The sequence below is a fragment of the Triticum dicoccoides genome, chromosome 3B, assembly GCF_002162155.2.
Source record: "Triticum dicoccoides isolate Atlit2015 ecotype Zavitan chromosome 3B, WEW_v2.0, whole genome shotgun sequence".
Classification (NCBI taxonomy): Eukaryota; Viridiplantae; Streptophyta; class Magnoliopsida; order Poales; family Poaceae; genus Triticum; species Triticum dicoccoides.
This window is the reverse complement of record NC_041385.1, coordinates 148,201,027-148,217,376: the sequence shown is the minus strand read 5'-3', so window position 1 is coordinate 148,217,376 and position 16,350 is coordinate 148,201,027.

The following is a 16,350-nucleotide window of genomic DNA, read 5'->3' as shown; positions in this document are numbered from 1 at the left end:
TCCATCAGATCGAGTCAGTGCCTTTATCGAGTACAACACGCAAAAACAACAAAGAACCGTGATTGTGCTTTTGAAAACAAGGAAAGAAGCTTTCAAAAACAGCTTCAACACTGAGTGTTCGCACCTAAACCCATTCCACTGGGTTACCCCAACTAAAGAAACAAACGTGACTCTGGCTAATAAGAAGACTTGCCTCCGCCGGATTCACGTCCATTCCTCTCCAACAGAATGAGTGAGTACAATCATTTCGAAATACCAAAAGCATACACCCATGGTAATGTGACTCTGACTGTGCGTAATGCAACCGTATGCCTCTGTCAGCTGACCGGCCGTGCCTCTCTGTCTGAACGAGTCGACAGAAGCATTCAAAACAGAAACACGGGCGAGTGTGCCTATGTATAAAACAGTACCATGCCTTTGCGGGACGCACGCCGGTGCCTGTGACCCGAAATATTGCCAAGAGGCACGAAAGTCCATGCATTTATGAGTACAAGTAATGACGCTACTTAGTACAGAACCGTGGCTATACGGACTTCAGGTGCGCGTTTTGCTTGAAAAACGTGGGATTGTGATGTGCGTTCTTTGCTTGAAAACGTGCCTTCTACATCCACGCGTCTGTGCGCCCTAACAACCAAGGAACGAACCCTGACGGTGCCTTTGTGGGTAGAACGCCCGTGCCTCTCCATCTGGTCGAGTCGATGGAATTATTCGGAACACAAACACACGGGAGCGTGACTGTATATTATACGGCATCCATGCCTTTTAGCGCTTCACGCCCGTGCCTGTGACCCTTAACACTGCCACGAACATCCACGCCATCGCCATTGTAAAAGTCATGTCGCTACCTGGTACAGAACTGTGGCTGTATTCGATTCACGCCCGTGCTTCTAATAAAAGAAGCGCCACGCAACTCAGCACGAAGACATGGCTTTTAAAAGCAAGGAGCTTACGCATTTAAACACCTTGACCATCGAACCGGCCACTCGCAAAGTAAACTTTTAGCGTTAAAATCTAAACCCATTCCGCTTTGTTTCCATAATAAACGTACGGAACGTGACGCTCCAATAGACCCAACCATGCCCTCAGGGCATTCATGTTCGTGGCTCTTCTTCTGAATGACTCAACAAAATCATTTCAAGCACAAATACAGGATACCATGTTGTGCCTTCCTGGGACTCATGACCATGCGCAGAATATACGACACCAGCGTCTCTTGAATAGGCCATTCCGTACCTCACAGAGTAAACATTGAGTGTTCACCATGACTTTGAACCAAACTGTGCCTTTCTGCGATTAACGCCCGTGCCTCTCCGTCTGATCGAGTCGACGGAATTATTCTGAAACCAAACACATACGAGCGTGACTCTACATAATACCACACCATGCCTATGCCTCTCCACTCACTGTGCCTCACAAAGTATACAGAGTCACACTCGCCCGTGTTTCTACAAAAATAGTGAACAGTGGGTGTTCATTGTTGAAGCTGACCAGCCGTGCCTCTCCGTCTGAACAAGTTAACAGAAGCATTTGAAATAGAAACACGGGCGAGTGTGCCTCTGTATAAAACAACACCATGCCTTTGCGGGACGCACGCTAGTGCCTGTGACCCAAAATATTGCCAAGAGGCACAAAAGTCCACGCGTTTATGAGTACAAGTCATGACGCTACTTAGTACAGAACCGTCGCTATATGGACTTCAGGTCCGCGTTTTGCTTGAAAAATGTAGAATCGTGATGTGCGTTCTTTGCTTGAAAAACGTGCCTTCTACATCCACGCGTCTGTGCGCCTAACAACCAAGGAACGAACCCTGACGGTGCCTTTGTCGGCTGAACGCCCGTGCCTCTCCATCTAATCGAGTCGACGGAATTATTCAGAACACAAACACACCGGAGCGTGACTCTATATTATACAGTAGCCATGCCTTTTAGCGCTTCACGCCCGTGCCTGTGACCCTTAACACTGCCACAAACATCAACGCCATCGCCAGTGTAAAAGTCATGTCGCTACCTGGTACAGAACCGTGGCTATATCCGCGTCACGCCCGTGCTTCTAACAAAAGAAGCGCCACATAACTCAGCACGAAGCCGTGGCTTTTAAAAGCAAGGAGCTTACGCTTTTAAACACCTCGACTATCGGCCACTCGCAAAGTAAACTTTTAGCGTTAACATCTAAACCCATTCCGCTTTGTTTCCATAATAAACATACGAAACGTGATGCTCCGACAGACCCAACCATGCCCTTATGGCATTCATGTCTGTGCCTCTTCTTCTGACTGACTTAACGGAATCATTTCGAACACAAATACAGGATACCATGCCGTGCCTTCCTGGGACCCATGACCGTGCGCAGAATATACCACACCAACATCTCTCGAATAGGACATTTCGTGCCTCATAGAGTAAACAGTGGGTGTTCACCATGACTTCGAACCAAACAGTGCATTTCTACGATTAACGCCCGTGCCTCTCCATCTGATCGAGTCAACGGAATTATTCTAAAACCAAACACGGACAAGCGTGACTCTACATAATACCACACCATGCCTATGCCTCTCCACTCATTGTGCCTCACAAAGTATATAGAGTCACACTCACCTCTGTTCCTGTCAAAACAGTGAACAGTGGGTGCTCACTGTTGAAGCTGACCGGCCGTGCCTCTCCGTCTGAACGAGTTGACAGAAGCATTCGATACAGAAACACGGGTGAGTGTGCCTCTGTATAAAATAGCACCATGCCTTTGCGGGACGCACGCCAGTGCCTGTGACCCGAAATATTGCCAAGAGGCACGAAAGTCCACGCGTTTATGAGTCGAAGTCATGACGCTACTTAGTACAGAACCGTGGCTATACGGACTTCAGGTCCGCGTTTTGCTTGAAAAACGTGGGATCGTGATGTGCGTTCTTTGCTTGAAAAACGTGCCTTCTACATCCATGCGTCTGTGCGCCTAACAACCAAGGAACTGTTGGAAATATGCCCTAGAGGCAATAATAAAAGTGTTATTATTATATTTCTTTGTTCATGATAATAGTCTTTTATTCATGCTATAACTGTATTATCCGGAAATCGTAATACACGTGTGAATACATAGACCACAATATGTCCCTAGTGAGCCTCTAGTTGACTAGCACGTTGTGATCAACAGATAGTCATGGTTTCCTGGCTATGGACCTTGGATGTCGTTGATAACGGGATCACATCATTAGGAGAATGATGTGATGGACAAGACCCAATCTTAAGCATAGCACAAAGATCGTGTAGTTCGTTTGCTAGAGCTTTGCCAATGTCAAGTATCTCTTCCTTTGACCATGAGAGCGTGTAACTCCTGGATACCGTAGGAGTGCTTTGGGTGTATCAAACGTCACAACGTAACTGGGTGACTATAAAGGTGCACTACAGGTATCTCCGAAAGTATTTATTGTTTTATGTGGATCGAGACTGGGATTTGTCACTCCGTGTAAACGGAGAGGTATCTCTGGGCCCACTCGGTAGGACATCATCATATGCGCAATGTGACCAAGGAGTTGATCACGGGATGATGTGTTACGGAACGAGTAAAGAGACTTGCCGGTAACGAGATTGAACAAGGTATTGGATACCGACGATCGAATCTCGGGCAAGTAACATACCGATAGACAAAGGGAATTGAATACGGGATTGAATAAGTCCTTGACATCGTGGTTCATCCGATGAGATCATCGTGGAACATGTGGGAGCCATCATGGGTATCCAGATCCCGCTGTTGGTTATTGACCGGAGAACGTCTCGGTCATGTCTACATGTCTCCCGAACCCGTAGGGTCTACACACTTAAGGTTCGATGACGCTAGGGTTATAAAGGAAGCTTGTATGTGGTTACCGAATGTTGTTCGGAGTCCCGGATGAGATCCCGGACGTCACGAGGAGTTCCGGAATGGTCCGGAGGTAAAGATTTATATATGGGAAGTCCTGTTTTGGTCACCGGAAAAGTTTCGGGCGATATCGGTAATGTACCGGGACCACCGGGAGGGTTCCGGGGGTCCACCAAGTGGGGCCACCTGCCCCAGAAGGCTGCGTGGGCCAAGTGTGGGAGGGGACCAGCCCCTAGGTGGGCTGGTGCGCCCCCCACAAGGGGTCCAAGGCGCAAGAGAGAGTGGGAGGGGGCAAACCCTAGTCCAGATGGGCCTTAAGGCCCACCTAGTGTGCGCCTCCCCTCTCTCCCCCTCTTGGTCGCCTCCCCAAGTCCCATCTAGGGCTGGCCGCACCCCTTGGGGTGGGAAACCCTAAAGGGGGCGCAGCCCCCTTCTCCCCTATATAAATAGAGGCCTGGGGCTGCCCATAACAGATGAGAACTTCTCCCTCTCTTGGTGTAGCCCTGCCTCTCCTCCTCCTCCTCTCCCATGGTGCTTGGCGAAGCCCTGCGGGATTGCCACGCTCCTCCACCACCACCACGCCATTGTGCTGCTGTTGGATGGAGTCTTCCTCAACCTCTCCCTCTCTCCTTGCTAGATCAAGGCGTGGGAGACGTCACCGGGCTGTACGTGTGTTGAACGCGGAGGTGCCGTGCGTTCGGCACTTGATCATCGGTGATTTGAATCACGACGAGTACGACTCCATCAACCCCGTTCACTTGAACGCTTCCGCTTAGCGATCTACAAGGGTATGTAGATGCACTCTCTTTCTACTCGTTGCTGGTCTCTCATAGATAGTTCTTGGTGACACGTAGGAAAATTTTGAATTTCTGCTACGTTCACCAACAGTGGCATCATGAGCTAGGTCTATTGCGTAGATTCCTTGCACGAGTAGAACACAAAGTAGTTGTGGGCGTTGATGTTGTTCAATATGCTTACCGTTACTAGTCCAATCTTGTTTCGACGGTATTGTGGGATGAAGCGGCCCGGACCGACCTTACACGTACTCTTACGTGAGACAGGTTCCACCGATTGACATGCACTTGGTGCATAAGGTGGCTAGCGGGTGCCAGTCTCTCCCACTTTAGTCGGAACGGATTCGATGAAAAGGGTCCTTATGAAGGGTAAATAGCAATTGGCATATCACGTTGTGGTTTTGCGTAGGTAAGAAACGTTCTTGCTAGAAACCCATAGCAGCCACGTAAAACATGCAAACAACAATTAGAGGACGTCTAACTTGTTTTTGCAGGGTATGCTTTGTGATGTGATATGGCCAACAAGAATGTGGTGAATAATATGTGATGTATGAGATTGATCATGTTCTTGTAATAGGATTCACGACTTGCATGTCGATGAGTATGACAACCGGCAGGAGCCATAGGAGTTGTCTTTATTTATTGTATGACCTGCGTGTCATTGAACAACGCCATGTAAATTACTTTACTTTATTGCTAAACGCGTTAGCCATAGAAGTAGAAGTAGTCGTTGGCGTGACAACTTCATGAAGACACGATGATGGAGATCATGATGATGGAGATCATGGTGTCATGCCGGTGACGATGATGATCATGGAGCCCCAAAGATGAAGATCAAAAGGAGCAAAATGATATTGGCCATATCATGTCACTATTTGATTGCATGTGATGTTTATCATGTTTATGCATCTTGTTTACTTAGGACGACGGTAGTAAATAAGATGATCCCTTACAAAATTTCAAGAAGTGTTCTCCCCTAACTGTGCACCGTTGCTACAGTTCGTCGCTTCTAAGCACCACGTGATGATCGGGTGTGATGGATTCTTACGTTCACATACAATGGGTGTAAGACAGTTTTACACAGCGAAAACACTTAGGGTTAACTTGACGAGCCTAGCATGTGCAGACATGGCCTCGGAACACGGAGACCGAAAGGTCGAGCATGAGTCGTATGGTAGATACGATCAACATGAAGATGTTCACCGATGATGACTAGTCCGTCTCACGTGATGATCGGACACGGGCTAGTTGACTCGGATCATGTAATCACTTAGATGACTAGAGGGATGTCTATCTGAGTGGGAGTTCATAAGATGAGCTTAATTATCCTGAACATAGTCAAAAGACCTTTTGCAAATTATGTCGTAGCTCGCGCTATAGTTCTACTGTTTAGATATGTTCCTAGAGAAAATTATAGTTGAAAGTTGATAGTAGCGATTATGCGATCAGTAGAAAGCTTATGTCCTTAATGCACCGCTCAGTGTGCTGAACCCCAAACGTCGTTTGTGGATGTTGTGAACATCGGACATACACGTCTTGATAACTACGTGATAGTTCAGTTAAACGGTTTAGAGTTGAGGCACGAAAGACGTTTTCGAAACATCGCGAAACATATGAGATGCTTCGAGGGCTGAAATTGGGATTTCAGGCTCGTGCCCATGTCAAGAGGTACGAGACCTCCGACAATTTTCTTAGCCTACAAACTAAGGGAGAAAAGATCAATCGTTGAGCTTGTGCTCAGATTGTCTGAGTGCAACAATCACTTGAATCGAGTGGGAGTTGATCTTCCAAATGAGATAGTGATGTTTCCCCAAAGTCATTGCCACGAAGCTGCTAGAGCTTCGTGATGAACTATAACATATCAGGGATAGATATGATGATCCTTGAGGTATTCGCGATGTTTGACACCGCGAAAGTAGAAATCAAGAAGGAGCATCAATTGTTGATGGTTGGTGAAACCACTAGTTTCAAGAAGGGCAAGGGAACAAAGGGATACTTCATGAAACGGCAAATCAGCTGCTGCTCTAGTGAAGAAACCCAAGGTTGAACCCAAACCCGAGACTAAGTGCTTCTGTAATAAAGGGAACAGCCACTGGAGCAGAATTACCCTAGATACTTGGTAGATGAGAAGGCTGGCAAGGTCGATAGAAGTATATTGGATATACATTATGTTAATGTGTACTTTACTAGTACTCCTAGTAGCACCAGGGTACAGGATACCGGTTTGGTTGCTAAGTGTTAGTAACTCGAAATAAAAGCTACGGAGTAAACGGAGACTAGCTAAACGTGAGATGACGATATGTGTTGGAAGTGTTTCCAACGTTGATATGATCAAGCATCACACGCTCCCTCTACCATCGAGATTGGTGTTTGCGTTGAGCATAGACATGATTGGATTATGTCTATCGCAATACAGTTATTCATTTAAGGAGAATAATGGTTACTCTGTTTATTTAAATAATACCTTCAATGGTCTTACACCTAAAATGAATGGTTTATTGAATCTCGATCGTAGTGATACACATGTTCATGACAAAAAGATAGTAATGATAGTACCACTTACTTGTGGCACTGCCATGTAAGTCATAATGGTATAAAACGCATGAAGAAGCTCCATGTTGATGGATCTTTGGACTCACTCGTTTTTGAAAAGTTTGAGACATGCGAACCATGTCTATTGGTGTATACGCATGAAGAAACTCCATGCAGATGGATCGTTTGGACTCACTTGATTTTGAATCACTTGAGATATGCAAATCATACCACATGGACAAGATGACTGAAAAGCCTCGGTTTCAATAAGATGGAACAAGATAGCAACTTGTTGGAAGTAACACATTTTGATGTGTGCAGTCCAATAAATGCTGAGGCATGCAGTGAATATCGTTATGTTCTTACTTCACAGATGATTCGAGTAGATGTTGAGAATATTTACTTGATGAAACACAACTCTGAATTATTGAATGGTTCAAGTAATTTCAGAGTGAAGTAGAAGATCATTGTGACAAGAGGATAAAATGTCTATGATACGATCATAGAGATGAATATCTGAGTTACGAGTTTTGGCACACAATTAAGACATTGTGGAAATTGTTTCGCAATTAATACCGCCTGGAACACCTTAATGTGATGGCGTGTCCAAACATCATAGTTACACCCTATTGGATATGGTGCGTACCATGATGTCTCTTATCGAATTACCACTATCGTTCATGGGTTAGGCATTAGAGACAACCACATTCACTTTAAATAGGGCACCACGTAATTCCGATGAGATGACACCGTATGAATTATGGTTTAGAGAAACCTAAGTTGTCGTTTCTTAAAGGTTTGGGGCTGCGACGCTTATGTGAAAAGTTTCAGGATTAAGCTCGAACCCAAAGCGGATAAAATACATCTTCATAGGACACCCAAACAGTTGGGTATACCTCCTAATTCAGATCCGAAAGCAATATGAATTGTTTCTAGAATCGGGTCCTTTCTCGAGGAAAGGTTTCTCTCGAAAGAGTTGAGTGGGAGGATGGTGGAGACTTGATGAGGTTATTGAACCGTCTCTTCAACTAGTGTGTGGCAGGGCACAGGAAGTTGTTCCTGTGGCACCTACACCAATTGAAGTAGAAGCTTATGATAATGATCATGAAGTTTCGGATCAAGTCACTACCGTACCTCGTAGGGTGACAAGGATACATACTACTTCAGAGTGGTACAGTAATCCTGTCTTGAAGGTCATGTTGCTAGACAACAATGAACCTACGAGCTATGGAGAAGCGATGGTGGGCCCAAATTCCGACAAATGGTTAGAAGCCATAAAATCCGAGAGAGGATCCATGTATGAAAACAAAGTGTAGACTTTGGCAGAACGGCTCGATGGTCGTAAGGCTAATGAGTACAGATGGATTTCAAAAGGAAGACGGACAATGATGGTAAATGTCACCATTAAGAAAGCTCGACTTGTTGTTAAGATGTTTCCCGACAAGTTCAAGGAGTTGACTACGATGAGATTTTCTCACTCGTAGCGATGCTAAGAGTCTGTTGGAATTATATTAGCGATTACTGCATTATTTATGAAATCTTGCAGATAGGATGTCAGAACATTGTTTCCTCGACGATTTTATTGAGGAAAGGTTGTATGTGATACAACCGGAAGGTTTTGTCAATCCCGAAAGATGCTAATAAGTATGCAAAGCTCCAGCAATCCTTCTAAGGACTGGAGTGAGCATCTCAGAGTTGGAATGTATGCTTTGATGATGATCAAAGATTTTGGGTTTGTACAAAGTTTATGAGAAACTTGTATTTCCAAAGAAGTGAGTGGGAGCACTATATAATTTCTGATGAGTATATGTTGTTGACATATTGTTGATCAGAAATGACGTAGAATTTCTGGAAAGCATATAGGGTTATTTTGAAAGTGTTTTTCAATGGAAAGCCTGGATTAAGCTACTTGAACATTGAGCATCAAGATCTATAAGGATAGATCAAAATGCTTAATAATACTTTCAAATGAGCACATACCTTGACAAGATCTTGAAGGTGTTCAAGATGGACCAGTCAAAGAAGGAGTTCTTGCCTGAGTTGTAAGGTACGAATTTAAGACTTAAAGCTCGACCACGGCAGAATAGAGAGAAAGGACGAAGGTCGTCCCCTATGCTTAAGTCGTAGGCTCTACAGTATGCTATGCTGTGTACCGCACCTAAAGTGTGCCTTGCCATGAGTTAGTCAAGGGGTACAAGAGTGATCCATGAATGGATCACAGGACAGCGGTCAAAGTTATCCTTAGTAACTAGTGGACTAAGGAATTTTCTCAATTATGGAGGTGGTAAAAGAGTTTGTCGTAAAGGTTACGTCAATGCAAGCTTAACACCTATCCGGATAGCTCTAAGTAGAGATACCGGATACATACAATGGGGCAACAATTTAGAATAGCTCCAAGTGGAACAGTTATTTGGAATGGCTCCAAATAGAACGTGGTAGCTACATCTAGGAGATGACATAGAGATTTGTAAAGCACACACGGATCTGAAAGGTTGAGACCCGTTGACTAAAACCTCTCTCACAAGCAACATGATCAAACATAAAACTCATTGAGTGTTGATCACATAGTGATGTGAACTAGACTACTGACTCTAGTAAACTCTTGGGTATTAGTCACATGGCGATGTGACCTGTGAGTGTTAATCACATGGCGATGTGAACTGGATTATTGACTCTAGTGCAAGTGGGAGACTGTTGGAAATATGCCCTAGAGGCAATATGTTATTATTATATTTCTTTGTTCATGATAATAGTCTTTTATTCATGCTATAACTGTATTATCCGGAAATCGTAATACACGTGTGAATACATAGACCACAATATGTCCCTAGTGAGCCTCTAGTTGACTAGCTCGTTGTGATCAACAGATAGTCATGGTTTCCTGGCTATGGACATTGGATGTCGTTGATAACGGGATCACATCATTAGGAGAATGATGTGATGGACAAGACCCAATCTTAAGCATAGCACAAAGATCGTGTAGTTCGTTTGCTAGAGCTTTGCCAATGTCAAGTATCTCTTCCTTTGACCATGAGAGCGTGTAACTCCTGGATACCGTAGGAGTGCTTTGGGTGTATCAAACGTCACAACGTAACTGGGTGACTATAAAGGTGCACTACAGGTATCTCCGAAAGTATCTATTGTTTTATGTGGATCGAGACTGGGATTTGTCACTCCGTGTAAATGGAGAGGTATCTCTGGGCCCACTCGGTAGGACATCATCATATGCGCAATGTGACCAAGGAGTTGATCACGGGATGATGTGTTACGGAACGAGTAAAGAGACTTGCCGGTAACGAGATTGAACAAGGTATTGGATACCGACGATCGAATCTCGGGCAAGTAACATACCGATAGACAAAGGGAATTGAATACGGGATTGAATAAGTCCTTGACATCGTGGTTCATCCGATGAGATCATCGTGGAACATGTGGGAGCCATCATGGGTATCCAGATCCCGCTGTTGGTTATTGACCGGAGAACGTCTCGGTCATGTCTACATGTCTCCCGAACCCGTAGGGTCTACACACTTAAGGTTCGATGATGCTAGGGTTATAAAGGAAGCTTGTATGTGGTTACCGAATGTTGTTCGGAGTCCCGGATGAGATCCCGGACGTCACGAGGAGTTCCGGAATGGTCCGGAGGTAAAGATTTATATATGGGAAGTCCTGTTTTGGTCACCGGAAAAGTTTCGGGCGATATCGGTAATGTACCGGGACCACCGGGAGGGTCCCGGGGGTCCACCAAGTGGGGCCACCTGCCCCAGAAGGCTGTGTGGGCCAAGTGTGGGAGGGGACCAGCCCCTAGGTGGGCTGGTGCGCCCCCCACAAGGGGTCCAAGGCGCAAGAGAGAGTGGGAGGGGGCAAACCCTAGTCCAGATGGGCCTTAAGGCCCACCTAGTGTGCGCCTCCCCTCTCTCCCCCTCTTGGTCGCCTCCCCAAGTCCCATCTAGGGCTGGCCGCACCCCTTGGGGTGGGAAACCCTAAAGGGGGCGCAGCCCCCTTCTCCCCTATATAAATAGAGGCCTGGGGCTGCCCATAACAGATGAGAACTTCTCCCTCTCTTGGTGCAGCCCTGCCTCTCCTCCTCCTCCTCTCCCATGGTGCTTGGCGAAGCCCTGCGGGATTGCCACGCTCCTCCACCACCACCACGCCGTTGTGCTGCTGTTGGATGGAGTCTTCCTCAACCTCTCCCTCTCTCCTTGCTGGATCAAGGCGTGGGAGACGTCACCGGGCTGTACGTGTGTTGAACGCGGAGGTGCCGTGCGTTCGGCACTTGATCATCGGTGATTTGAATCACGACGAGTACGACTCCATCAACCCCGTTCACTTGAACGCTTCCGCTTAGCGATCTACAAGGGTATGTAGATGCACTCTCTTTCTACTCGTTGCTGGTCTCTCCATAGATAGATCTTGGTGACACGTAGGAAAATTTTGAATTTCTGCTACGTTCACCAACAGGAACGAACCCTGATGGTGCCTTTGTGGGCTAACGCCCGTGCCTCTCCGTCTGATCGAGTCAACGGAATTATTTGGAACATAAACACACGGGAGCGTGACACTGTATTATACGGCAGTCATGCCTTTTAGCGCTTCACGCCCGTTCCTGTGACCCTTAACACTGCCCCGAACATCCACACCATCGCCAGTCTAAAAGTCATGTCACTACCTGGTACAGAATCGTGGCTGTATTCGCTTCACGCCTGTGCTTCTAATAAAAGAAGCGCCACGCAACTCAGCATGAAGCCGTGGCTTTTAAAAGCAAGGAGCTTACGCTTTTAAACACCTCGACTATCGGCCACTCACAAAGTAAACTTTTAGTGTTAACATCTAAACCCATTCCTCTTTGTTTCCATAATAAACGTACGAAACGTGACTCTATATTATACGGCAGCCATGCCTTTTAGCGCTTCACGCCCATGCCTGTGACCCTTAACACTGCCCCGAACATCCACACCATCGCCAGTGTAAAAGTCATGTCACTACCTGGTACAGAATCATGGCTGTATTCACTTCATGCCCGTGCTTCTAATAAAAGAAGCGACATGCAACTCAGCACGAAGCCGTGGCTTTTAAAAGCAAGGAGCTTACGCTTTTAAACACCTCGACTATCGGCCACTCGCAAAGTAAACTTTTAGTGTTAACATCTAAACCCATTCCGCTTTGTTTCCATAGTAAATGTACGAAACGTGACGCTCCGACAAACCCAACCATGCCCTCATGGTATTCATGTCCGTGCCTCTTCTTCTGAACGACTCAACAGAATCATTTCGAACACAAATACACAACACCACGCCGTGCCTTCCTGGGACCCATGACCGTGCACAGAATATACCACACCAGCATCTCTTGAATAGGCCATTTCGTGCCTCACAGAGTAAACAGTGGGTGTTCACCATGACTTCAAACCAAACTGTGCCTTTCTGCAATTAACACCCGTGCCTCTCCATCTGATCGAGTTGACGGAATTATTCTAAAACCAAACACAAACGAGCGTGACTCTACATAATACCACACCATGCCTATGCCTCTCCACTCACTGTGCCTCACAAAGTATATAGAGTCACACTCGCCCGTGTTCCTGTCGAAACAGTGAACAGTGGGTGTTCACTATTGAAGCTGACCGGCCATGCCTCTCCGTCTGAACGACTCGACAGAAGCATTCAAAACAGAAACACGGGCGAGTGTGCCTCTGTATAAAATAGCACCATGCCTTTGTGGGACGCACGCCAATGCATGTGACCCAAAATATTGCCAAGAGGCACGAAAGTCCACGCATTTATGAGTACAAGTCATGACGCTACTTAGTACAGAACCGTGGCTATACGGACTTCAGGTCCGCGTTTTGCTTGAAAATGTAGGATCGTGATGTGCGTTCTTTGCTTGAAAAATGTGCCTTCTACATCCACGCGTCTGTGCGCCTAACAACCAAGGAACAAACCCTGACGGTGCCTTTGTGGGCTGAACGCTTGTGCCTCTCCGTTTGATCGAGTCGACGGAATTATTCAGAACACAAACACACGGGAGCGTGACTCTATATTATACGACAACCATGCCTTTTAGCGCTTCACGCCCGTGCCTGTGACCCTTAATATTGCCACAAACATCCACGCCATCGCCAGTGTAAAAGTCATGTCGCTACCTGGTACAGAACCGCGGATGTATCCGTGTCACGCCCGTGCTTCTAATAAAAGAAGCGCCACACAACTCAGCACGAAGCCGTGGCTTTTAAGAGCAAGGAGCTTACGCTTTTAAACACCTTGACTGCCGGCCACTCGCAAAGTAAACTTTTAGCGTTAACATCTAAACCCATTCCGCTTTGTTTCCATAATAAACGTACGAAACGTGATGCTCCGACAGACCCAACCATGCCCTCATGGCATTCATGTCCGTGCCTCTAATTCTGAATGACTTAACGAATCATTTCGAACACAAATACAGGATACTATGCCGTGCCTTCCTGGGACCCATGACCGTGCGCAGAATATACCACACTAGCATCTCTTGAATAGGCCATTCCGTGCCTCATAGAGTAAACAGTAGGTGTTCACCATGACTTCGAACGAAACTGTGCCTTTCTACGATTAACGCCCGTGCCTCTCCATCTGATCGAGTCGACGGAATTATTCTAAAACCAAACGCAGACGAGCGTGACTCTACATAATACCACACCATGCCTATGCCTCTCCACTCACTATGCCTCACAAAGTATATAGAGTCACACTCGCCCGTGTTCCTGTCAAAATAGTGAACAGTGGGTGTTCACTATTGAAGCTGACCGGCCGTGCCTCTCCGTCTGAACGAGTCGACAGAAGCATTCGAAACAGAAACACGGGTGAGTGTGCCTCTGTATAAAATAGCACCATGCCTTTGCGGGACGCACGCCAGTGCCTGTGACCCGAAATATTGCCAAGAGGCACGAAAGTCCACGCGTTTATGAGTCCAAGTCATGATGCCACTTAGTACAGAACCGTGGCTATACGAACTTCAGGTCCGCGTTTTGCTTGAAAAATGTGGGATCGTGATGTGCGTTCTTTGCTTGAAAAACGTGCCTTCTACATCCATGCGTCTGTGCGCCTAACAACCAAGGAACGAACCCTGATGGTGCCTTTGTGGGCTAACGCCCGTGCCTCTCCGTCTGATCGAGTCGACGGAATTATTCGGAACACAAACACACGGGAGCGTCACTCTGTATTATACGGCAGCCATGCCTTTTAGCGCTTCACGCCCGTGCTTGTGACCCTTAACACTGCCCCGGACATCCACACTATCGCCAGTGTAAAAGTCATGTCACTACCTCGTACAGAATCGTGGATGTATTCACTTCACGCCCATGCTTCTAATAAAAGAAGCGCCACGCAACTCAGCACGAAGCCGTGGCTTTTAAAAGCAAGGAGCTTACGCTTTTAAACACCTCGACGATCGGCCACTCGCAAAGTAAACTTTTAGTGTTAACATCTAAACCCATTACGCTTTGTTTCCATACTAAACGTACGAAACGTGATGCTCCGACAGACCCAAACATGCCCTCATGGCATTCATGTCCGTGCCTCTTCTTCTGAACGACTCAACAGAATCATTGCGAACACAAATACACAATAACACGCCGTGCCTTCCTGGGACCCATGACCGTGCATAGAATATACCACACTAGCATCTCTCGAATAGGCCATTCCGTGCCTCACAGAGTAAACATGAGTGTTCACCATGACTTCGAACCAAACTGTGCCTTTCTGTGATTAACTCCCGTGCCTCTCCATCTAATCGAGTCAACGGAATTATTCTAAAATCAAACACAGATGAGCGTGACTCTAAATAATACCACACCATGCCTATGCCTCTCCACTCACTGTGCCTCACAGAGTATATAGAGTCACACTCGCCTGTGTTCCTGTCGAAACAGTGAACAGTGGGTGTTCACTGTTGAAGCTGACTGGCCGTGCCTCTCCGTCTGAACAAGTCGACAGAAGCATTCGAAACAGAAACACGGGTGAGTGTGCCTCTGTATAAAATAGCACCATGCCTTTGCGCGATGCACGCGAGTGCGTGTGACCCGAAATATTGCCAAGAGGCATGAAAGTCCATGCGTTTATAAGTCCAAGTCATGATGCTACTTAGTACAGAACCGTGGCTATACGGACTTCATGTCCGCATTTTGCTTGAAAAACATGGGATCGTGATGTGCGTTCTTTGCTTGAAAAACGTGCCTTCTACATCTGCGTCTGTGCGCCTAACAACCAAGGAATGAACCCTGATGGTGCCTTTGTGGGCTAACGCCCGTGCCTCTCCGTCTGATCGAGTCGACGGAATTATACGGAACACAAACAGACGGGAGCGTGACTCTATATTATACGGCAGCCATGCCTTTTAGCACTTCACGCCCATGCCTGTGACCCTTAACACTGCCCCGAACATCCACACCATCGCCAGTGTAAAAGTCATGTCACTACCTGGTACAGAATCATGGCTGTATTCACTTCATGCCCGTGCTTCTAATAAAAGAAGCGCCATGCAACTCAGCACGAAGCCGTGGCTTTTAAAAGCAAGGAGCTTACGCTTTTAAACACCTCGACTATCGGCCACTCACAAAGTAAACTTTTAGTGTTAACATCTAAATCCATTCCGCTTTGTTTCCATAATAAACGTACGAAACGTGACGTTCTGACAGACCCAACCATGCCCTCATGGCATTCATGTCCGTGCCTCTTCTTCTGAACGACTCAACGGAATCATTTCGAACACAAATACAGGATACCATGTCGTGCCATCCTGGGACCCATGACCGTGCACAGAATATACCACACCAGCGTCTCTCGAATAGGCCATTCCGTGCCTCACAGAGTAAACAGTGGGTGTTCACTATGACTTCGAACCAAACTGTGCCTTTCTGCGATTAACGCTCGTGCCTCTCCATCTGATCGAGTCGATGGAATTATTCTAAAACCAAACACAGACGAGCGTGACTCTACATAATACCACACCATGCCTATGCCTCTCCACTCACTGTGCCTCACAGAGTATACAGAGTCATACTCGCCTGTGTTCCTGTCGAAAGAGTGAATAGTGGGTGTTCACTATTGAAGCTGACCGGCCGTGCCTCTCCATCTGAACGAGTTGACAGAAGCATTCGAAACAGAAACACGGGTGAGTGTGCCTCTGTATAAAATAGCACCATGCC